The 24,172-nt window shown below is 43.1% G+C and overlaps 1 pseudogene; it reads right to left on the reverse strand.

The window, feature by feature from the left end:
- Window positions 1–23,416: 23,416 nt before the first annotated feature.
- On the reverse strand, window positions 23,417–23,534 carry LOC126337457 (5S ribosomal RNA; annotated as a pseudogene).
- Window positions 23,535–24,172: the final 638 nt, after the last annotated feature.

Here is a 24,172-nt window from a genome sequence, read left to right on the forward strand (position 1 = left end):
TGGGAGTGATAGGTAGGTTGTAGTATATTCCTAGATATCTCACACATTGCTAATTTTTGAAATGTTTTAACTAGGCTGCCAGCTCACGTTGCTCAGAATCACCTTCCCGCTCTACTCTGGATCAAACAAACGTGTAACCATTAGCGTTGTCCCTTTTTGTGTTATTTTCAGTGTTCACTGTTAGGTCTATGTGATATTGGTCCCATACAGATGAGCAATATTATAGGATGGATCGTTCGAGAGTTTTGTAAGCTATCTCCCTCGTAGACTCATTCCACATCTTCATGCCCTACCAGAGAATTGAAGTCTGCTGCCTGCTTTGTCTGCGATCGAAGAGGAGGACACGGCAAGTGCCATATGCTGATTTCCCAGCAACTTCGCTTATAGGAAGAGGAGTCGAAATAAGCTAAGACGCCTCTCGGCTTATCCACTGAAACTAGACCGTTTCTGAGAAAACGAAGAATACAGTTTTTGACATAACTTAGATGTCTTGCAGCGAGGAGTGTTCTCAGCCGAAATGGTGGCACAGTAAGTAGCGCCGCAACCTCACTTTTTCGTCCTGTGTTCGAAACCCGTTAACTTGTTTTCATTTATTTTATTTTATTATTTTTATTTATTCTCATTTATCTACCCATGTCCGTAGGTGCTTATTCCACATGAATGTTTCTCATCAAGTTAGGTGATACATGATGTTTTATTCCTTTCGACACATCGAAACTAAACACATAACCAGTTTGTAGTTGCCATACACTTCTTTATTACAAACACATGCTCTTAATGAAATTAACAGTAGCAACGATTATAATAAAAGGCACCTGCCCCACCGAACTACCAGCAGGACTCGGTAACTAATATCAATGCTCTTAAGTTCGATAGACACAGATCATTCAAAATTTACTCAACCAATTTTCACTAATTAAAACAATGTTCATAAAACCACCATTAATCAAATTTAACTGAGATAACTGAATCACACAAACCTTTTAAACACGCTTCATGGCTTACATAGAAACTGGCTTCACATAACTCATATCAAATTCTTATACTACTTCCAAGAACTAAGACATTTCCATGGACTGATCTTAAGCAATTCTAACAAATTAAAAGTATCATCACATTAATACATTCAAGTAGGCTTGTCTAATGTATTACAGGTACGAGGTTCACATACATTTCATCCCCTAAATATAATAATAGCATATGAAACAGTCTTAAAATTGGGCTGTTTCAATTTTACGTTGAAAATTAGTGACGGACGCGAGCAGACCGAAAGGTTTTAACAGATACAGGAGATTCACGGTCCAGAAGGTGAAGTAGAACTATACTCAACTTTGAGCTACAATTAAGCTTTCGGGAAACCACAACACCCCACCGGCAAGCTGAAGTTTCATGACACTAACAACGTAACCATAAACACTGATACAGGTTTTTAAATTTTGCTCCTCCACTGTGATACCCCGATCGGAGCCAGCGGCAGACCACATTCTGAAGCATCAGATACACAAAAAATGTCTGCCGAACTGGTTATAAATAAACCTTTAATTATACACGGCACAAAATGAACCCAAGCAGAACTAACCTACGTGACCACTTGACCAGTAACGGCTCTTAAAATTTGATTAGCCAATTCTCTAGAACAAACTAATAAAATAATAACATAGAAAAAGGAAATAGGGAAAATTATTTCGACCCCCTCTCGAATGCCAGGCACAGACTTACGCACTACTTGGTATAACCTGTAGCTACGCATTAAGCACGGCTTCATGTCTATTTGTTGTGCGTGACGTCAACATATCAGGCGGCCAGACCAAATACAGTGACAGGTAACTGAAACAGTCAAGAAAGTTTTCAGTGCATTCGGGTATTCAATTAACATGAAGAGAACCACCAAGGAACAATTCGACGACTCCATTTCATTCACTTTGAGTCACATGTGACAGACGTGAAGGAAATCTGTCCTCCAGATATCAAGGAAATCCCAATCACCGTCGGCAGCGGATGTGCATTCCAACGGCTAAACACGCCGCAGCAGCTGCTCACGGTTCTCTGTCGTACCGACTGGGCCACTCGCCACGCTGCATACATCCACAGCGCTACACGTACTGCCGCCCACACAGCTGATACCCAACCTGGAGCCCCCAGCAGAGCGCGCGCGCCGCAGTTAAATAGCCATCCGCCAAAGATGCGAAGAAGACAAGCAGGCATCGAAAATCAACTCACAACGATCGGGATGACAATCGTCGGAGACTGGCGCCAGCAGCGCACCAGCACAATTAAGTGGCGTCATATTAAATGTAAAATTAGAACTGGGTTTCACAGTAAGTGCCATACGGTAATTATACAAGGTGTAACAAAAATGTACGGCACGAACTGCAGGACACATGACTCACACATTGACGAAGAATTTGTCTTATATGAACACTGGTCTGGAAACGCTTTGTTTCTGCGTTACTATCATTTTCTCCAACTCATTAATCTTAGGCAACACACAAGAACGGAACGTTGGAATCGTGGGGAACATGCACTCTTGGTGACGTATGGTTACGTTGTGCACCGCCAGTGTTTTCGTTTACACGTCCCTGTTGCTATGCAACGTACGTCATTGCTTGGCTGCAGGTAACATCAATTGTTCCGTTACAAGTACACGGGTAGCTATTTAGAGCTAATGACAGACTTGGCTCGTCGAATAGCAATGTACAAAGGTGCAGAGATGGTAGATCCCTTTTTATGTACGGGTTAGCTGACGGCAATGGTGCTCGCGCTGAACGTTTGTACTGGGAGAATTTCCAGAACAAAGATGCCGCATAGGAAATCTTTGAAGCCATCGATCGTCGTGTTAGAGAACATGGGACATTTAAGCCTAATACTCGTAACCGGGGAAGACGAAGAGGGACGAGGACACGGCAACGAGACGAGATAATTCTTCATACGGTTGACGACGACTCCAGTGTCAGTACAAGACAGTGAATCACTGAATACTGATCACATGACCGTCTGGGGAGTGTTACACGAGGACCAGCTCTCTATATACTATTTACAGACGTCTGGTGGCACTATAAGGAGCTGATTTTCCTGCGCGTGTACTTTTCTGGGAATGGTTTATTCAACAAACTATCAAACCTAATTTGAATGCAACGGTGCTGTTTACATGCGAGGCGTCGTGTCAGCGAGACACGATTGTAAATTATCACAATCGACAGGGCCGGCCGCGGTGACCGAGCGGTTCTAGGCCCTTCAGTCTGGAAACGCGCGACTGCTACGGTCGCAGGTTCGAATCCTGCCTCGGGCATGGATGTGTGTGATGTCCTTAGGTTAGTTAGGCGTAAGTAGTTCTAAGATCTAGGGGACTGATGACCACAGATGTTAAGTTCCATAGTGCTCAGAGCCATTTGAACCATTTTTTGAACCACAATCGACATGTACAGACAGAGGTCAATCCTCGCGCACCTGTTGCAGTAAGTCGCCAACAAAGGTTTTCTATCAATGTTTGAACCAGCATTGTTGCTGACTGTTTGGTGGGGCCTCACCTTCTTCCACCCAGAGTCAACGGACAAAGTTATAAAGCAGATGTGCCTTTAGCTGCGCAGCAAAACACGTACTTCATGCACGATGGAGGACCTCCTCATTTCAGTGTCAATGTCCGCCAGCTTCTAACAGATAACAGATTCGGTGACAGGTAGGTAGATATGAACCAGTTACCTGCCCTCCACGCTCTCCGTAAATAAACCTGTTGGACTTTGATGTGTGGCGACATTTTAAAGCTCCTGTGTGTGGAAACGGCGTACAAGATGTTCAGAGTCTCCGTGCCAGTATTACAGAAGGGTGTGAAACCACACGCAGTACTCCAGCGATACATCAGCGCACCTGAGACTCACTACAACGGAGGGCTGATGCATGTATCAATCCCCACGGAGGGCATATTGAACTCTCCTGTAAGAAAGAAATTGCATATGGAATGCTGATTCGTTCAGTATGTGTCTGTTTCTCAAGATTAATTAGTTGGATAGACAGAGCTGTAACATGTCAACAAAGCCTTTCCAGACCTATGTTCATGCAACATAATTTCTTCGTCTACTTGTGAGGAATGTTTCCTGCAATTTGTGCCGTACATTTTTGTTGCGCCATGTGTATTAGACGTGTGCCTGATATGTTCAGGGGTTACAGTCTTTTTAAATGCTTGTATTCTTATATTTCATTCTTATATAAATTCTTATACTAATTCTTAGGTTTCATTCTTATGATTTTTCTTCAGGAAGATTTTGTGCATTCCCTTGAATGATACCGATCGTAGAAACATTCGAAACATGGAAATTCCGAATGCCACGTTCATCGCGCGAAGGCAGTTTTTCCACAATGACATTTTGTCGTATGAAACCCACTCAAGAGAGAAATGTCGTTAACATTGCTGAATAGTCCACATTTTGGCAGTAATTTCGCGATAAACCACATATACCGAAAACTGGCGCTTCCAACTGATTATAAATCAAGGAACTTTAGCGAAAACAGACTCAAATAATTTGCTCGTTCATTTAATGTTTTTATGTTTTTTATGTTTTTTAATGTTTTTCATTTAATGTTTTTATTTTCTTTTTATTCATTTACAAAACATACAACTGGTTCACAAATAAGAACAACGTTGGAAAACATTAGCACAGTCATCTTCTACAGAGATTGGTAGACACATGAAAAACAAAAATAAAAATAATAATCTGGATTCGAACACGGGACTGAAAAAAAAGCACGAAGCCGGGGCGCTAGTCATTGTGCCACTTCTTTGGTAGGAGGGTTGGAACTTAACTAGTGTCAACTATTTATTTACTATTCGTACAATCTGACCACAATCTCTTGGTTATGACCTGTAGATTAAAACTGAAGAAACTGCAAAAAGTTGGCAATTTAAGGACATGGGATCTGGATAAGCTGAAAGAACCAGAGGTTATACAGAGTTTCAAGGAGAGCATAAGGGAACAATTGACAGGAATGGGGGAAAGAAACACAGTAGAAGAAGAATGGGTAGCTCTGAGGGATGAAATAGTGAAGGCAGCAGAGGATAAAGTAGGTAAAAAGACGAGGGCTAGTAGAAATCCTTGGGTAACAGAAGAAATATTGAATTTAATTGATGAAAGGAGAAAATATAAAAATGCAGTAAATGAAGCAGGCAAAAAGGAATACAAACGTCTCAAAAATAAGATCGACTGGAAGTCCAAAATGGCTAAGCAGGGATGGCTAGAGGATAAATGCAAGGATGTAGAGGCTTATCTCACTAGGAATAAGATAGATATTGCCTACATGAAAATTAAAGAGACCTTTGGAGAAAAGAGAACCACGTGTATGAATATCAAGAGCTCAGATGGCAACCCAGTTCTAAGCAAAGAAGGAAAGGCAGAAAGGTGGTAGCAGTATATAGAAGGTTTATACAAGGGTGATGTACTTGAGGACAATATTATGGAAATGGAAGAGGATGTAGATGAAGACGAAATGGGAGATAAGATACTGCGTGAGGAGTTTGACAGAGCACTGAAAGACCTGAGTCGAAACAGGGCCCCCGGAGTAGACAACATTCCATTAGAACTACTGATGGCCTTGGGAGAGCCAGTAATAACAAAACTCTACCAGCTGGTGAGCAAGATGTACGAGACAGGCGAAATACCCTCAGACTTCAAGAAGAATATAAGAATTCCAATCCCACAGAAAGCAGGTGCTGACAGATGTGAAAATTACCGAACTATCAGTTTAATAAGTCACAGCTGCAAAATACTAACGCGAATTCTTTACACACGAATGGAAAGACTGGTAGATGCGGACCTCGGGGAGGATCAGTTTGGATTCCGTAGAAATGTTGGAACACGTGAGGCAATACTGACCTTACGACTTATCTTAGAAGAATGAATAAGAAAAGACAATCCTACGTTTCTAGCATTTGTAGACTTAGAGAAAGCTTTTGACAATGTTGACTGGAATACTCTCTTTCAAATTCTGAAGGTGCAGGGGTAAAATACAGGGAGCGAAAGGCTATTTACAAGTTGTACAGATACCAGATGGCAGTTATTAGAGTCGAGGGGCATGAAAGGGAAGCAGTGGTTGGGAAAGGAGTGAGTCAGGCTTGCAGCCTCTCCCCAATGTTATTCAATCTGTATATTGAGCAAGCAGTAAAGGAAACAAAGGAAAAATTCGGAGTAGGTATTAAAATTCATGGAGAAGAAGTAAAAACTTTGAGGTTTGCCGATGACATTGTAATTCTGTCAGAGACGCCAAAGGACTTGGAAGAGCAGTTGAACGAAATGGACAGTGTCTTGAAAGGAGGATATAAAATGAACATCAACAAAAGCAAAACGATGATAATGGAATGTAGTCAAATTAAATCGGGTGATGCTGAGGGAATTAGATTAGGAAATGAGACACTTAAAGTAGTGAAGGAGTTTTGCTATTTGGGGAGCAAAATAACTGATGATGATCGAAGTAGAGAGGATATAAAATGTAGACTGGCAATGGCAAGGAAAGCGTTTCTGAAGAAGAGAAATTTGTTAACATCGAATATAGATTTAAGTCTCAGGAAGTCATTTCTGAAAGTATTTGTATGGAGTGTAGCCATGTATGGAAGTGAAACATGGACGATAAATAGTTTGGACAAGAAGAGAATAGAATGAATGAATGAGGAAGTATTGAATAGGATTGGGGAGAAGAGAAGTTTGTGGTACAACTTGACCAGAAGAAGGGATCGATTGGTAGGACATGTTCTGAGGCATCAAGGGATCACCAATTTAGTATTGGAGGGCAGCGTGGAGGATAAAAATCGTAGAGGGAGACCAAGAGATGAATACACTAAGCAGTTTCTGAAGGATGTAGGTTGCAGTAGGTACTGGGAGATGAAGATGCTTGCACAGGATAGGGAAGCATGGAGAACTGCATCAAACCAGTCTCAGGACTGAAGACAACAACAACAACAACAACAACAAAATAGATACGTGTTTCAAAGTTTTACTGACCTCTAAAGTAGTCACCAGCATTTTGTATAACCCGTTGCCAGCGATGTGGAAGTCGTAGGATACTCTAAGCAATGCCAGTTCTGTTGACAGTTCGATAGGGGCGGTCTATTGCCGACGAATGTGTAACAGTTCGCCGTGAAGTGTTTCCTTCACTTCAGAAATCGAGTTGAACTTACGAGGGCTTAAGCCAGGTTAGTGCAGTAGGTGGTATAGCACTTAGCAGCCCCATCATTCAAAGAAATCAGTAACAGCTTGCACTGTACATGCTTGAGCATTGTCCTGCAAAATGACGGTCAGGTCCTGCAGAAAGTCTCATCACTTCTGTCCATAAACTGGTCGTAGGTTGTGTTCAAAAAATGAACAGCATAGAGACAGAAGTGATGACACTTTCTGCAGGAACTGACCGTCATTTTGCAGGACAATGCTCAAGCATGCACAGTGCAAGCTGTTACTGATTCCTTTGACTGATGAGGCTGCTAAGTAATATACCACCTACTGCACTCCCCTGACTTAAGCTGTTATAAATTCAACTCGATTTCTAAACTGAAGGAAACAATTCATGGAATTCGCTTCAGAACTGCTACAAATTCGTCGGGCAATAGGCAGCGCCGCTCGAACTGTCAATATAACTGGCACTGCTAAGGGTATCCCACGACTTCCACATTGCTGGCAACAGTGTAACCTCCCCACAAAATAAAATAATATGAATAATACTCTCATTTAGCGTAACTACCCAACAGTGAAAATATAATAAAATGTGACAAACCTATAACCTTTCAATAATTGACAGTCAAGTTAACCTGGTAAATTTTGGACGTCAGCAATGCTGCGTCATGGCCCTGATACATCATTCTGAATAAGCTGAAAAATCTTACCTTAATTAGGTCGCCGGATAACGCGTATATATCTGCTCCTATAAGAAATTTTTCCTGGCGCAGCTAAGTGCAATGCTGACCGATAAATTTGTCTTATATAAAAGGGAAGAACTGATTTTTCTTTTCAATAATCGGGATGGCCAAGGATTGGAGAAATTATTGAATTGTTTAAATTGAGATTAATGCCAAAAGTTACTTTTTATGAGAAAGATTATTATTAACAGATTTTTTTAAAACATTTACGTGGGACTTGATTAACAATACTACATATGCGCGAGGCTGCTTTTACCTTTTCCTACAACGCTCAGGCTCTGCCATCGCTGCACACGACCGGCCCAGCCAACACGATACACCAGACACGACTGCTCGCTACCAACAACTAACTGCTACTGCTACACAGTTCCTACTGCAGTCAATACTGCTCTTTGGTCTCAGATTCTCTTCTAGCTTACATATCGCAGGCAGCGCGTGAGCAATACATCGAAATTACATCAGCTCGAGTGCGCTAGCAACAAACTCTTTAATCATGGACCTCTTACAACAGGTTATACACAATGCTGGTGACTCCTCTGAAGGTCAGTAAAACTTTGAAACACGTATCTACTTTGTACGAACTGTAAATAAATAGTTGCCATTATTAGAGTTCCAACCCTAGTATTTACTCACTAAGAGTCAAATTAAGTACTTCCAAAACTTTGACCGTCGTTTTCTCAGAATTGGTCGAGTATCTACAAGTAAGCCGAGACACGCGTTCGCTTATTTTACTCCTCTTCCACTGAGCATGTTCTTCTCGTGAGCCTAGGCAATCATTCCATTTCATGTCCCTATAAATATTTGCATTGTGGTATTTGAACAAATTTACTTATTCAAATTGTGATTAAATGATACCGTAGACAATTCTATGTTTTTAGTTTTGTGGAATGGACGATTTTACGTTCTGAAAGTTGCCTGTTATAGCTGTCAACTTGCAGGTTGCCATGATTTTATACATCTGCAACTCCCAGACAGTCTTTCTTGTGATGTCTGCGCCCACTACTCGACATCAGTGTGTCCACTCCTGGCTCAGCTGCGCTGGTTTCTTTTACCTACGGTCTTTGGGCCGAACGGTGACAACGCCAATGAACAGTGGAGGTGACTTAGTTGACAGCTCGGCATGTGGTTTTTGAAGACGATCGAAGGTTTGTATTCCATTCTGGCTCTCGTTCTGTTCGGTTCTCGTGAAGTGGCTACTCTGAAATATATTCAGCACGAAGCCGTGTGATGTGTGAATGCACCCTGCGTTTGTATGTGTGAAATTATTATGAGAATTCCGAACAGCATTTTCTCTGTGGATGAACGGTGGAAAAGAGAGTAAAATGTGGTGCAAATGTTTGCTTGGCGAGACATGTTGAAGCAAGGTATTATTGTCTGTAGTAAGCTATTGAAACAAGTAGGACTTGCAGAAGATTAGTGTGGGGCACTTGTCGTTCTCTCCATTCAGTATATTTGATTCGTAAGCGAAGTGAGTAAATATGTTCTCGACTCACCTAACTTTCTTCGTGTTTTTCTTGGGTTCAATAACACTTTGTAAAAAAAGACTTTTTTCTTACTGTGGCATAGTTTACGTATAACAGTACTGTCTTTCGTTTAAATTAATTGTATCTCTAGGGTATCAATAATTATCAGATGATACGATATCTTACATGCAAGGTGTTCGGAAATTCCCGTTACAACCTTCTAGAACTTTTAGAGGGGAGTGAGTACATAACACTTTGAATAGGAACCCTCGTCCGGAAACGACGCTACAGAGCACCAAAGTTACAGGTGCCAGCACCTATGACTGTATGTATAAACAGGGTGATTCTGTGATGATGTTACAGACTTTCAAGGCTGCTGGAGCAGGATAAAAGTATCAGTTTGAGGTAAGGATCCCTGTACTGAAAATCAATGAGTCGAAAGTTATAAGCGAAACCCGTTCAAACACTTTTCACAGTGGAATACATGTATCTATACTGTTGTTGCAAAGATTGTAGGGTAGCTAACTTTCACAGGTGGTAGTATGGACCTTGCTCCCCTCTACAAGTCCTAGAAGTTTGTAATGGGAATTTCCGAACACTGTGTACATTTACCACATTCCCATCATAAATTGAGAGTATATGGTTTTATAGCAGTTATTTCTGAGGAAACATGGGGCCACATAGTTGCACGTTATTGAATCATGGGACCTCACTCTGATCTTTTGCCTTCTCTTAAACAACAATTGATTTTCAAGGGTACGGCAGCCACTTCGGTAGCGTGAGTTTGCTTTCAGCATTTTCAATAGATTTCTTCTGGGTTCCAGAAGGTAAGTTTTCGTCGAGATCTTTGGAGAAGTAATTGGTATGTCATTGTTTCATACGATGTTCTCTGAATATCCAATAGTATTAGGTTCTATGTAGAAAAGTTTTCTGCATCACAATGCGAGCCACGTATACTCATTGGACACGTTTTTCCCATAAGTTTGGTCACATGAAACTCATGTACGCCATTTCTTTTGACAAGAAACTTACTCATTACACAGACTTAAAAATCTAGATGCCCAATTTAATCTTTGTGAGAATTAAGTCTGTCATGTTAAACTGTACATGAAACGAAATCAGATTATGTTATTATAGTACTCTTATGGGTCAACATTCATGAAAAAAATGGCCTTTTCATAAGAGAAATTTCCTGTGTGATTTCAGTGTCCACTAATTTCAGTCCTAACGTACAGGAGGCTTACAATTTCTAAACATTTAAAACAAGTAGCCAATCTTCCCAATATCTGATTATTCTGTATGTAACTGTAATCTACATGGCATAACGACTCAGTATTGCGATACAAATACTATTGTGCAGACTTGAGGGGGGAAAGTAACTTTCGCATGATGTGTAACTACCAAGTAACATAGCTCGATGAAATTTGGACCACACATAAAAATAACTGTTGCGGTATTGTAGTGGATGGGTGCCAGGAGTTGCTGTATTAAAACTTGGCGAGAACTTTCCAAGTGATTTATTCGTTTCCGCTACAGAGCTTCATTCACCCCGGTCCGCATCACAGGTCTCGTGGACATTACAGCTGAAGAAGTACCCCAGCGGCCTGTGCAATGCAACGCTGTGTTGTGCCGGCCTTGTTCGCCAGCAGTAGAGTTCCGATTACGTCAGGATGGCTGCGCCAGCAGCCAACTCAGTGGCCACCATTCCCATTGACTCCGTGCTGCTCCGCCGGGAGCCATAGGCCGGCCCCGCTGCTGCTTCTTCCTCGCCAGCGTCAGTGAGAACACGGAGGCGACGACAGCCCTCCAGTCTGGCATCGGAACCTGCGACCCTCGCCTCCGGCGTGTGTCGGGAGCCGAGACGGCTGCCTGCAGTAGCAAGCCGAAGAGTGGCCAGCCCTGGCTGGCTGTGGACCCTGCGTTGCCCTCAGAGGGTCGAACCAATGACCAGCCCTGGACTGGGACGCTGCCGCCCCATCTGTTGCTGTGTTTAGCCCAGCGGAGTGACACTCCCCGCCGTCCAGGAGAGCTGTCACACTTCAACAAATCTCGTTAGAAAACTGCACCTACTTATACTCAGCTGTGCACCTCTGTTTTGCTAAAGTGTCACTTCGCGTCACATATGCACCACACGCCGGTTGCGCCAGTGGGCCCCTTCTTCCTATAGCTTGCGGCATGCAAACCGCTGCGTTTACTCTTTTCGGCGGTTCAACGGCCCTGTAGCCTCCATTCCATTCGCAAACGCTGGTCAGTGTAAGTTACTGCAATCTGGCCCACACCTGGCTGTAACTTGTGCACTCAGAAATATTGCACCAAATCTAATTTCCCTATCTTAAACTGTGGTGCCACCACAGTATTGTACGGCAGGTAACTGAAAACAATGTGCAATGAGACGAACAGAAATGATACTTCTATTCATTGAGAACAATTGCACTGAAGTCATCGTTATTCATGATGGTCCCGTGGACATTACAAAAAGTGGGATATGGCTTTTAAGAGGGTATGTGATCACCATGAACGGCAATGCACGCTTGGCAACGTGCTCCCATGTTGGCCACAAGATTGGTAAGGAGTTACAGAGATTACAATGTTCCATTCCTCCTATGTCCTGGTCGACATCTGCAGGATAGTTGCTGTTGCATGTGGACATGCTACAGTACGTCTCCCCAGCCCATTCCACGTGTGACTGGTGGTATTTTAGTCAAGGGAATGGGAAGGCCAGTCCACTTGTCAAATATCTACTCTTTGTAGGAGCTGCTGTGCCTGGGCTGTTCAATGCTGTCCTGCACTGTCATCTGTGCATTGAGGAGGTGAATTGCATCACCTTCACAAGCACCAGCGATCGCTCAGCAGCTGCCAACCACAATGGTGGAGAAATGGAACGCTCTGCCACAAGAAATTCTTACCAAACATGTGGCCAGCGTGGGAGCACGTTGCATAATACATATGCCAGGTGTGGTGATCAAACATCCTATTTAGAAATTATATCCCGCCTTTTGTCTCTAAGTATTGTGCCATGGTGAATGGCATGACTGTTACCTCTTGCAGTCCGCAGCTCATGGTTGTGCGGTAGCGTTCTCTCTTCCCGCGCCCCGGTTCCCGGGTTCGAATCCCGGTGGGGTTAGGGATTTTCTCTGCCTCGTGATGACTGGGTGTTGTGTGATCCCTTAGGTTAGCTGGGATTAAGTAGTTTTAAGTTCTAGGGGACTGATGACCATATATGTTAAGTCCCATAGTGCTCACAGCCATTTGAACCATTTTTTCTTGCACCAGTGACCTTGTTTTAGGATCTGTGGCACTGGTGTCACTTGAGTGTGGCTGCTGCCTGTGATGGGACTGCTGTGAGGAGAATTTGGAGGATGACAGTCATTAATGAGGAGTTGCTGGAGCGGTACCAAGAAAAGGAGTTCTGGGGGAAGTCTACCTGAAGATCTTCACTGAGTTGGCATGTGCATCAACAATGGATGGACATGGTCAGCATAGGTGGTGCAGGTATATGGAGTGTGTAGTGTTTTCTCCAGTCGACAGCATTGCAGGAAGGAGAGGAATGGCTTCAACAGATTGCAAGGAGTGCTGAGTGCTTTTGAGTTAATGTAGGTATCCTCCTCTTGTATTCAAGCTGAATCACAAGGTTATCTGGAAAGATGGGTTAAGTGAAGTCAGTTGTAGGTCGCTATGGCCAGAAGGTGTGAGCATTGAGTTATGGCTTGTGGCTATTTCACATGGGGCTATGCTAAGTGAATTTTCTGTGTTGGACGCAGGGTGTGCTGAAATGGATATTGTGTTATGAATGATGCCAGTTCGCAACAGTACAACCAATGTGAATCATAGTGAAAAACTTAAGTTTAATATCAAATGTTGTTGCAACTCTGTAGTTTTATGTTGATTCAGTACATGTCTTGTCTTTTCACCTATGGTTCTTTCATGTGTATAGTGAATTGCTATATTATCTTATCTGAATGAACTCTTTTAACTTGTGTACTGATCGCTTACATGTAAGAGTGGGTAGTTAATACTATATTGGTTGTTGTCTTGGTGACTGGAGGTAGTTAATAGTACCTGGACTAGAAGTAACTACTAGCGATTTTACTCTGCTTTATATTATAAATAAGTGAATATTTTCTGTTGTTATAAATTACTATTGTCATAAATATTGAAGGCCAAAGGTACACATTGTAAAGTGTCCAGTAATTATTTGGGTTGCCCTTGTGGGGCCAGAACGAATGTTTTGTATTAATTATTGCCATTGTTTCAAGAAGATATTTTGTGCTGGTCAAGCAGCGTTCAAGTTTATCAGGCCTCAGGGAATCTTTTGTTTATAACAGTATTCACTATCTTGTTAATTTGGTCCTTGTATGGTAAAGGAAGTGGTAATAAAAATACAAAGCAACAGCTACACAACTCCAGCTTGGTCAGCCCGCCGGCCGTTGTGACCGAGCGGTTCTAGGCGCTTCAGTCTGGAACCGTGCGACCGCTACGGTCGCAGGTTCGAATCCTACCTCGGGCATGGATGTGTGTGCTGTCCTTAGGTTAGTTAGGTTTAAGTAGTTCTAAGTTCTAGGGGGCTGATGACGTCAGGTGTTAAGTCCCATAGTGCTCAGAGCCATTTGAACCATTTTTTTTGAAGGTCAGTCATCTTGGATTCTTGGACATACATGATACTTTGGACTGTCTTAAGATCAGCCACCTTACAACGCTATCTTAGATTTTATACTTACACTGAGTGGTTACAGCTAACACTTATTCTCATGTGGTCATGTAACATAAGGACTTGGCTTTCGTCCATATATTATGTTGTATATGAACTGTTTGAAATGTGGCTGCGTATGTGAAATAATAGTTTGACTTATTTTCCAAATCAAATTTTATAAATCGTATGATGATTATCCACATGTACTAGAAAGTAGCATATACGTCAAAATAGGGTTACTGCACAATTAATGAAGAATATTAGAGCAATATTTTCTTTTACAAAATTTTTGGAGGCTGTAGACTCATGCAAAATAACCAATGAGGTACTGACTCAAAATGGAGAAAAAAGAAATTCACAGCACAATTTAATAAACCAAGGGATCAGTTGAGAGGATATATCCTGTGCTATCAATAACTCGTCAGTTTGGCAGCGAAGAGAACTATGGAGAGTAAAAATTGTAGAGGGAGACCAAATAATGAATACAGTAATCAGTTTCAAATGAATTTAGGTAGTAATAGTTATTCAGAGATAAAGAGTACTGCACAGAATAGACTAGCGTGGAGAGCTCCATCAGAAGAGTCCTTGTACTTAAGACTGCAACAACACTTTTCTCTGTGTACATAAGCAGCACTATGAGATTGTCCGCTGACGAAGCGATATCTATGCGAAAGTGTCGCCGTCATGCTGTTGTAAGTAGATGCAGAAGGACTTTCACAAAATTTTCTTGTTCATTAAGGAGAGTTCTCGTTAAATGGTGACAAAAATGTAGATATTCCACAGAACAAAGGGAAATAAATAAATAATTTCCGATTACAAAATCAGTGGTGAACAGCTGGATCACGTCACAGCAGTTAGCTGTTTAGGGTTAAGACTAGGAGGTGAGGTAAACTGCATGGACAAGCAAAAACTGTAGATGGGAAGGCTAATCATACACTTGAATTTATTGGAAGGTTTTCTGAAAGTGCAGTGTATTTTTAAATGTATTGGCATAGAAGACTATAGTGGGACCAGTTATAAAGCGTTTCTCCAGTGCTAGGGATCCATGCCAAATAAGCATAACAGAAGCCATCCATATCAGAGACGCAATGATCGCAACACTATTTCTCAGTGTGGCGAGAAAGTTTCTTCAGGTGTGCTATATCCAGCTGACAACTGAATCCACTCACTGACGATTAACTAGGTAAGCTACCAGACTGCGGGGTTTTGCTAGTACTTTTCACGTACTGTTACAACAGACGCAGATTTTAATCTAAGGGATGAAGATCGGGTGGTTTAACGGGCCAGACGAAGTGCAAGGCGACTCCTAAGAGGTCATCATACCAGAAATGTATGTGTGCAACCAAGTGAAAACAGCTGCTCACATCTTGCAAGTGTTGTGTGGTGCTTGGTACACAATGATAAGGAGAGGTAGGCTACAGCCAATTAAGGCTAGCGCTGCTGCCTGGCATTAGTTTGATGTCTCCCGGTGGTGTCTAATTTTTTGATTGTGGTGTGATTATATCCGCAATTGTAAGAACTACTTCCATACGTTTGTACATTTGCAAGTCAGTATTTTCTGGGATCCTGTTACCTCCACTTACAATCTGGTTAAGCAGCAGTCATACTTCATATGTTCAATAGGAGATACTACAGTGAGTGATGAGTACACATAAATGTACTTTTTAACATGATTGTTTTTCCATAGGATAACGGATATCTCCATTCTTTGACATTCTTTTTTCTGTCATCAGTCTTTGAACCTCAGAAATAATTTTTCTCTCTACAGTATTTTCGGTATCTGACATTAAATCTGTTTCCTGTACCTGATCTCGAATGCACACCCTGGCCTATCGTGAAAAATATTCTTCACGACTGATTTATCCAAGGCAGAGCTGCAAAACTACCCTAGGCTGCAGTAGATTATCGTCAGAGTAGACTATAGTAATTTTTCTAATAGATTTGGCCAGTTAAGGTCGTACCATCGTTACCTGAACGTTAGGTGTGTTGTATACGTATTGAGCGTTAACACATAACGATCACATTCTTTACGTATGCTATCAGTGTCACGCTAGAGTCATCTAAAAATCGTCTGGAAACTGTAGGAGGACTAGCCTTTGTAATATTCGGAACATTTTTGTTCTATGCAGTTAAACCTATTAAGTTTAATACAAGTTTTATTCGAAGTTGTTAATCTGTAACGTGAAACAGAAGGATGGTGTAGTAAAATAAAGAAAACAATTGATATTTATCATACTGCGCTAGAAAATAAAATTTCCTGAACGAATAAGGCTGAAATAAAAAAAACTCACAACAAAAATATGTCAAACCTCGCTTAAATACTTTGTCGAACTTATATAAAACGCGTTTCAGTTATTCATAAATAACTTCCACATATATCAGTAATAACAGAAAACTCTTGACTTTGATCGTGAAAAGAACGTCCTCTTGAGAACAAAATAAAAACAGTAACTATATATATTGTTTACATTTGTTCATGTAAACTGTACTTGCATCAAAAGTAATTGCTTTGGTTACATAAAAGCGCAAAAGTTACGCGATCAACAAACTTTTATTACATGTAAATGAAATATATTCTGTAAAGACATAAAATACGCAATGGACTAACTATGAATGATGCGTGTTTCTAATTATATGCAAAAAAAAAGAGAGAGAGAGAGAGAGAGAGAGAAATCGTCAGCTCCCAGCGTAGCGTCTCTCTTAAACATTCATATATGTTTCTTTCCCTACCAATGGTGGCAGTAGAATTGGTAATCCTTCGATTCACTACGTTATCCATGTAGTATAGCAAAACCACAGAACCGTAGTTTTGATAAAGTGCAACATTCTATAGGCATGTTCCACGCTGTACAGTCCGTGCATAATTTCCTCCGCAGTTCGTGCTGTACCTTCCAGCCGTCAGTTTCTTCTCTCCTTACAGAATCCCTAGGGATGCTAGATGTGCGAGCTTCTGCTTTAGCTTATCCGATACATCTTAACCTTAAGCTTTATCAGCATATTTAACCTTTTCACGGCCCCCTGTGCCAGCACATTTCAAATCCATGTACCTTCTTGTTATAGGTTTTCTCACTGTCTATGTTGCTCTGTCACCTTATGACGTAAGTAACTTTATTCCATGGACGAGACTGCAGAGGGAAGAGTTGCAGGGTTGAGCAGGTGGTTTCAAAACTGGAAACTACGGAAGGCAAAGAAATATACGCCACGAGAAAAAATCTGCCCCCTTACAAACCTCAGAAAGGAAAAGAAAAAGAAAAAAAAAGCACACTCAGTATGCTTTTATGAACGTAACGTAGTGTCTTACGCAGAACGTCGACGTAAAACCGGCGATGCAAATGGTTGCAATTAAAAATGAATATAAGTATATTTGCAATGAATAGAAGTACACGTTTAATAAAATGATTTTTTTAAGATGCGAACTAATAGGAAAGTAAGTTGTTTATATGCTTATAACAAGGGGAAAAAAGATAAACAAATTATGTATAACAGCCTTCATTACGATAACCGGATATAGAAATGTCTTTTGCGTGATTTATGGCCTAACAGTATATCTGCAAGCGTAAGTACAAGTGATTGTGAACTGCCTTGACGACTGCCCTTGGTTTCGTAAGTGGTCTGTTTCGCAGGCGATCAGGACTTCCCCGTGATTCGCAAAGTTGCAGCAGTCTGGCTCTTGCCTTTAGATGTCTATCTCTTCATTCTTCTTGCAAGTTATTCTTTACTTTCTGTTGCCCAATGTAGTTGAGCGTCTGAACTATAACAGCTCGTTAGTGGTGTAATTAATTTAAACTTTGTGTTATTTGTAGTATTATATCTGGCTGCAACCTCATTTTGACGTATTTGTTAGTAATTTAATTGCCGTAAGACGCAGCGGTCTACGTTCTTCTCCTTCGGCACTGCAGCTCTTGATTGATGTTGGCCTCGTGAACAATATGCCTCTATGTATCTCAGTTTTCTGTTTTTCTCTTCCATCCTCGAATCTCCGTCCAGGTAAGGTCAGCCAACACTTTGTCCAGCGACGTAGCTCTTGGTTGGCCCTTTCTTCTGATGGAATACAATGTACCTTTCATTATTAGCTTTGGAGACCTGTCACCAGCCATCCCTTCCATTTACCCTAACCAGTGTACTTTTTGACATTTTATAAATTTTCTACGGCTTTCTCTGGTATAAGCTGCTGTATTTCATGGTTGTACCCTACTCTCCAGCCCTCTGCCTATCTCACAGCCCCAGAAAGTTTTCGGAGTATTTTTTTATCAAACGACCTTGGGTTGTTCACATCCGTTTCTGTCATCATCCACAGTCCCGACTCGTGTAACAACTGGACGAACTAGGGAACAGTATGCTTTTACGTTGGTTGTTCTTGTAATTAGAGAAATCTTTAAAAAAACATGCAGGTTTGCACAAAAGACGTTATTTCCTGCTTGTATCCTTCCCCTGATACATTGTATCATAGCATTGTGGCTGGTTAAAAGGACACGTTGACAATGGAGGAAGCTGACACCTTTAAAACATTTATTAGCTTTCAGGTCAGAGCAGTCCACATGTTGTGCTGTAGAACATTACTTTTGACAATATATGTAAATGACCTAGTATACAACATTTGATGTTCCATGAGGCTTCCTCAGACGCTGCTGTGGCATCTTCCGGAAATTATAGTGAAATGCAGGAAGACCAGCAGCGCATCGACACTTCGTGCAGGGAGCAGAAACTGACGCTCAATGTAACCTACTACGTAACGTATTTCAAATAGACAGACAGAAAGACGCTTTATTGTATGACTGTCTGTACCTGGCCGCACCTTCCGATAGCTCAGTCTGCTCAAATTGAAAAGAAAGAAAAGAGGAAACACACATTTCTAATACGAATGCGAATGGGATATATGTACTAATTACCTTTTCTCCCTTATCTATTTCCATCCCCCCTACCCTTTTCTTTGTCCATCTACTCGTCATTCCCCTTCTCTTTGTGCATAACCTCCTCCCCCCTCTCTGTTCATCTTGTCCTCACTCTTATCTCTCCATCTCCGCCTACCCCCTCTCCCTCCCCTCGTCTAGTTCACCTCCTCCACCACCCCCCCTTATTTCTCTGTTTCTCTTCTCCTCCGCCCGTCTCCCTTCATTTTCAGGTGCCTCCCTCTCTATCCATCGTCTCCTTCCCATTTTCCATGTCCAGTTCCTCCCACCCCTGTATATATCCTCTCTTTCCATTCTCTCTGACTCTGAGCCTACCCCCTCTCCCTCCCCTCGTCTAGTTCACCTCCTCCACCCCCACCCCCCTTATTTCTCTGTTTCTCTTCTCCTCCGCCCGTCTCCCTTCATTTTCAGGTGCCTCCCTCTCTATCCATCGTCTCCTTCCCATTTTCCATGTCCAGTTCCTCCCACCCCTGTATATATCCTCTCTTTCCATTCTCTCTGACTCTGAGCCTACCCCCTCTCCCTCCCCTCGTCTAGTTCACCTCCTCCACCCCCACCCCCCTTATTTCTCTGTTTCTCTTCTCCTCCGCCCGTCTCCCTTCATTTTCAGGTGCCTCCCTCTCTATCCATCGTCTCCTTCCCATTTTCCATGTCCAGTTCCTCCCACCCCTGTATATATCCTCTCTTTCCATTCTCTCTGACTCTGAGCCTTGTTGTAGAAGTAATCTGAGCGTAAACCAATACATTATAAATATAACTTTCCTGTTTGCTAACAATGTTTCACTATTGTATATTTTCATACATTTACATGTTAAAAGTATATAGTATATGTGTGTCTAAACATTTATTACAGCAACTACAAAAATTTGAAGTATAGCGAAAGGTACATTTTGAGATTTTTGGTAACAATGTTTGCCTGTATATATATTCCATATACATACACTCCTGGAAATGGAAAAAAGAACACATTGACACCGGTGTGTCAGACCCACCATACTTGCTCCGGACACTGCGAGAGGGCTATACAAGCAATGATAAGACGCACGGCACAGCGGACACACCAGGAACCGCGGTGTTGGCCGTCGAATGGCGCTAGCTGCGCATCATTTGTGCACCGCCGCCGTCAGTGTCAGCCAGTTTGCCGTGGCATACGGAGCTCCATTGAAGTCTTTAACATTGGTAGCATGCCGCGACAGTGTGGACGTGAACCGTATGTGCAGTTGACGGAGTTTGAGCGAGGGCGTATAGTGGGCATGCGGGAGGCCGGGTGGACGTACCGCCGAATTGCTCAACACGTGGGGCGTGAGGTCTCCACGGTACATCGATGTTGTCGCCAGTGGTCGGCGGAAGGTGCACGTGCCCGTCGACCTGGGACCGGACCGCAGCAACGCACGGATGCACGCCAAGACCGTAGGATCCTCCGCAGTGCCGTAGAGGACCGCACCGCCACTTCCCAGCAAATTAGGGACACTGTTGCTCCTGGGGTATCGGTGAGGACCATTCGCAACTGTCTCCATGAAGCTGGGCTATGGTCCCGCACACCGTTAGGCCGTCTTCCGCTCACGCCCCAACATCGTGCAGCCCGCCTTTAGTGGTGTCGCGACAGGCGTGAATGGAGCGACGAATGGAGACGTGTCGTCTTCAGCGATGAGAGTGCAGGTGAGCGCCACAATCAGGACTGCATACGACCGAGGCACACAGGGCCAACACCCGGCATCATGGTGTGGGGAGCGATCTCCTACACTGGCCGTACACCTCTGGTGATCGTCGAGGGGACACTGAATAGTGCACGGTACATCCAAACCGTCATCGAACCCATCGTTCTACCATTCCTAGACCGGCAAGGGAAGTTGCTGTTCCAATAGGACAATGCACGTCCGCATGTATCCCGTGCCACCCAAAGTGCTCTAGAAGGTGTAAGTCAACTACCCTGGCCAGCAAGATCTCCGGATCTGTCCCCCATTGAGCATGTTTGGGACTGGATGAAGCATCGTCTCACGCGGTCTGCACGTCTAGCACGAACGCTGGTCCAACTGAGGCGCCAGGTTGGAAACGGCATGGCAAGCCGTTCCACAGGACTACATCCAGCATCTCTATGATCGTGGCCATGGGAGAATAGCAGCCTGCATTGCTGCGAAAGGTGGATATACACTGTACTAGTGCCGACATTGTGCATGCTCTGTTGCCTGTGTCTATGTGCCTGTGGTTCTGTCAGTGTGATCATGTGATGTATCTGACCCCAGGAATGTGTCAATAAAGTTTCCCCTTCCTGGGACAATGAATTCACGGTGTTCTTACTTCAATTTCCAGGAGTGTATTGATACACTATGTGACCAAAAGTATCCTGACCCCTGGCTGAAAATGATTTATAAGTTCGTGGCACCCTCCAGCGGTAATGCTGGCATTCAGTATGGTGTTGGCCCATCCTTAGCCTTGACGACATCTTCCACTTTCGCAGGCATACATTCAATCAGGTGCTGGAAGGTTTCTTGGGGAATGGAATCCCATTCTTTACGGAGTGCTGCAGTGAAGAGAGTTATCGATGTCGGTCGGTCAGGCCTCGCACAAAGTCGGCGTTCCAAAACATCCCAAAGGTGTTCTATAGGATTCAGGTCAGGACTCTGTGCAGGCGTCTGCCTCCTTAGCTGGGTGGTAACGTACTCGCCTCCCATGCAAGCGGGCCCGGGTTCGTTTCCCGTTTGGGTTGGAGAGTTTCTCCGCTGGGGGACTAGGAGTTCTGTTGTCCTCATCATCATTTCATCTTCATCCCCGACGCGCAAGCCGCCCAGTGTGGCGTTGACTGAAATAAGACTTGCACTTGGCTGCCGAACCTGCCCAGTTGGGGCCTCCCGGCCAATGATGGAATACGCTCATTCCCATTCTGTGCCGGCCAGTCCATTTCAGTGATGTTATTGTTGTGTAATCTCACCGCCACAGGCCGTGCATTATGAACAGGTGTTCTGTCGTGTTGAAAGACCCAATCTCCATCCCCGAATTGTTCTTCAACAGTGTAAAACTAGAACGTGCTTAAAACATCAATGTAGGCCTGTGCTGTGGTAGTGCTACGCAAAACAACAAGGGGTGCAAGCCCCCTCCACGAAAAACATGACCACACCATAACACCACCGCCTCCGAATTTTACTGTTGGCTCTACACACGCTGGCAGGTGACGTTCACCGGGCATTCGCCATACGCACACCCTGTCATCATATCGCAACATTGTGTTCCGTCATTCGTCACTCCACACAACGTTTTCCCACTGTTCAATCGTTCAATGTTTATGCTTCTTACAACAAGCGAGACTTCGTTTGGCATTTACCGGAGTGATGGGTGGCTTATGAGCAGCCGCTCGACCATGAAATCCGTTTTCTCAACTCCCACCTAACTTTCATAGTACTTGTAGTGGATCCTGATGCAATTTGGAATTCCTGGGGGATGGTCTGGATAGATGTCTGCCTATTACACAGTACATCCCTCTTCAACTGTCGGCCATCTCTATCAGTCAACCGACGAGGTCGGCCTGTAGACGTTTGTGGTGTACGTAACCCTTAATGTTTCCACGTCACTATCATATAGGAAACAGTGGACCTACGGATGTTCACTCGTGTGGAAATATCGCATACAGACGTATGACACAAGTGACAACCAATCACCTGACCACGTTTGAAGTCCGTGAGTTGAGCGGAGCGCTCCATTCTGCTCTCTCACGATGTCTAATGGCTTCTCAGGTCGCTGATATGGAGTACCTGGCAGTGGGTGGCAGCACAATGCACCTAATATGAAAAACATATGTTTTTGAGGGTGTCCGGATACTTTTGACGACATAGTGTATGTTATAAGCATTAGAAGTATGCACCTATTAAAGAACTTGGTACCTGAAACACGCCCGAATTAGAATTCAATGTCGGGTAAAAAATTCAAAGCAATCGGTCAAAAACTTTCGGAAATTAACGATTCTGAACAAACGACCATTTAAATTTTTATAACATTTCCGGTTTTATTAAATATGTACAAGATGAAGCACCAGTCGGTACATAATAACAAGTGAGTATTCGAATACAATGTTGTGTCAAAAGTTCAAAGCAATCCGCGAAGAGCCATCGGACATTTGAGATATGGAGGAAACGAACATTTACGTTTCTACTTATCGCTAAATGTTTCTAATCGCTGATACCCGAAAGTTTTTGACCGAATATTTAGAAATTTTGAAATCACTTTGCACTGGGAAACAAGAATATTTTTATACATATATTTAAATGTATGCTATTCACTCTGTCTTCAAGCCACGAGTGGACCATCTGACCGCCGTGTCATCGTCAGTGGAGGATGTGGATAGAAGGGTTGTGGGGTCAGCACACTACTCTCCCGGTCGTTATGATGGTATTCTTGACCGAAGCCGCTATTATTCGGTCGAGTAGCTCCTCAGTTGGCATCACGAGACTGAGTGCATCCCGAAAAATGGCAACAGCGCATGGCGGCTTGGATGGTCACCCATCCAAGTGCCGACCACGCCCGACAGCGCTTAACTTCGGTGATCTGACGGGAACCGGTGTATCCACTGCGGCAAGGCCGTTGCCAAATGTATGCTACACATAATTTTTTATAAATGTAACAATAGGAAAAATCTCAAATGTACATGCGCGCACACACACATACACACACACACACACATACACACGCACACACACACACATACACAAGCACACAACGATTGTAGAGCGATCAATGGAAGCAGTCACTTCCACAAAATATCTAAAAGTATGCGCCCAGAACGACCACACAAAATTAATGATGGGTAATTCAGATACCAGACAGATTTATTGGACGAATCCTCAGGAAACGTAGCGCATAAGCAAAGGAAGTAGCTTACAAGTCATTCGCCCGTCCGATACTTGAATATTGCTCGCCAATTTGGGACTTCTACCAGCTAAGACTGGGAGAGGGAATGAAGATCCTAAAAAGAGAAATATATATCGTTACAGGTTCATTTAGTGAACGTGATAACCTCACCGAGATGCTCAGCCAATCCGAGTGGCAGAGGCTGCAAGAGCCGTTTGCATCACAGTATGGTCTTCTGTTAAAATTCCGAGAACTTCGTTTTCTAGAAGAGTCAACCATTATATTGCTTCCTCCACTCACTATACTTCTTCCTCCGATGGTTATCTCGCGAAAGGACCACGAAGTTAAAATTAGAAAGATTCGAGCTTGCTTGGAG

The sequence above is a fragment of the Schistocerca gregaria genome, chromosome 2, assembly GCF_023897955.1.
Source record: "Schistocerca gregaria isolate iqSchGreg1 chromosome 2, iqSchGreg1.2, whole genome shotgun sequence".
Taxonomy (NCBI): Eukaryota; Metazoa; Arthropoda; class Insecta; order Orthoptera; family Acrididae; genus Schistocerca; species Schistocerca gregaria.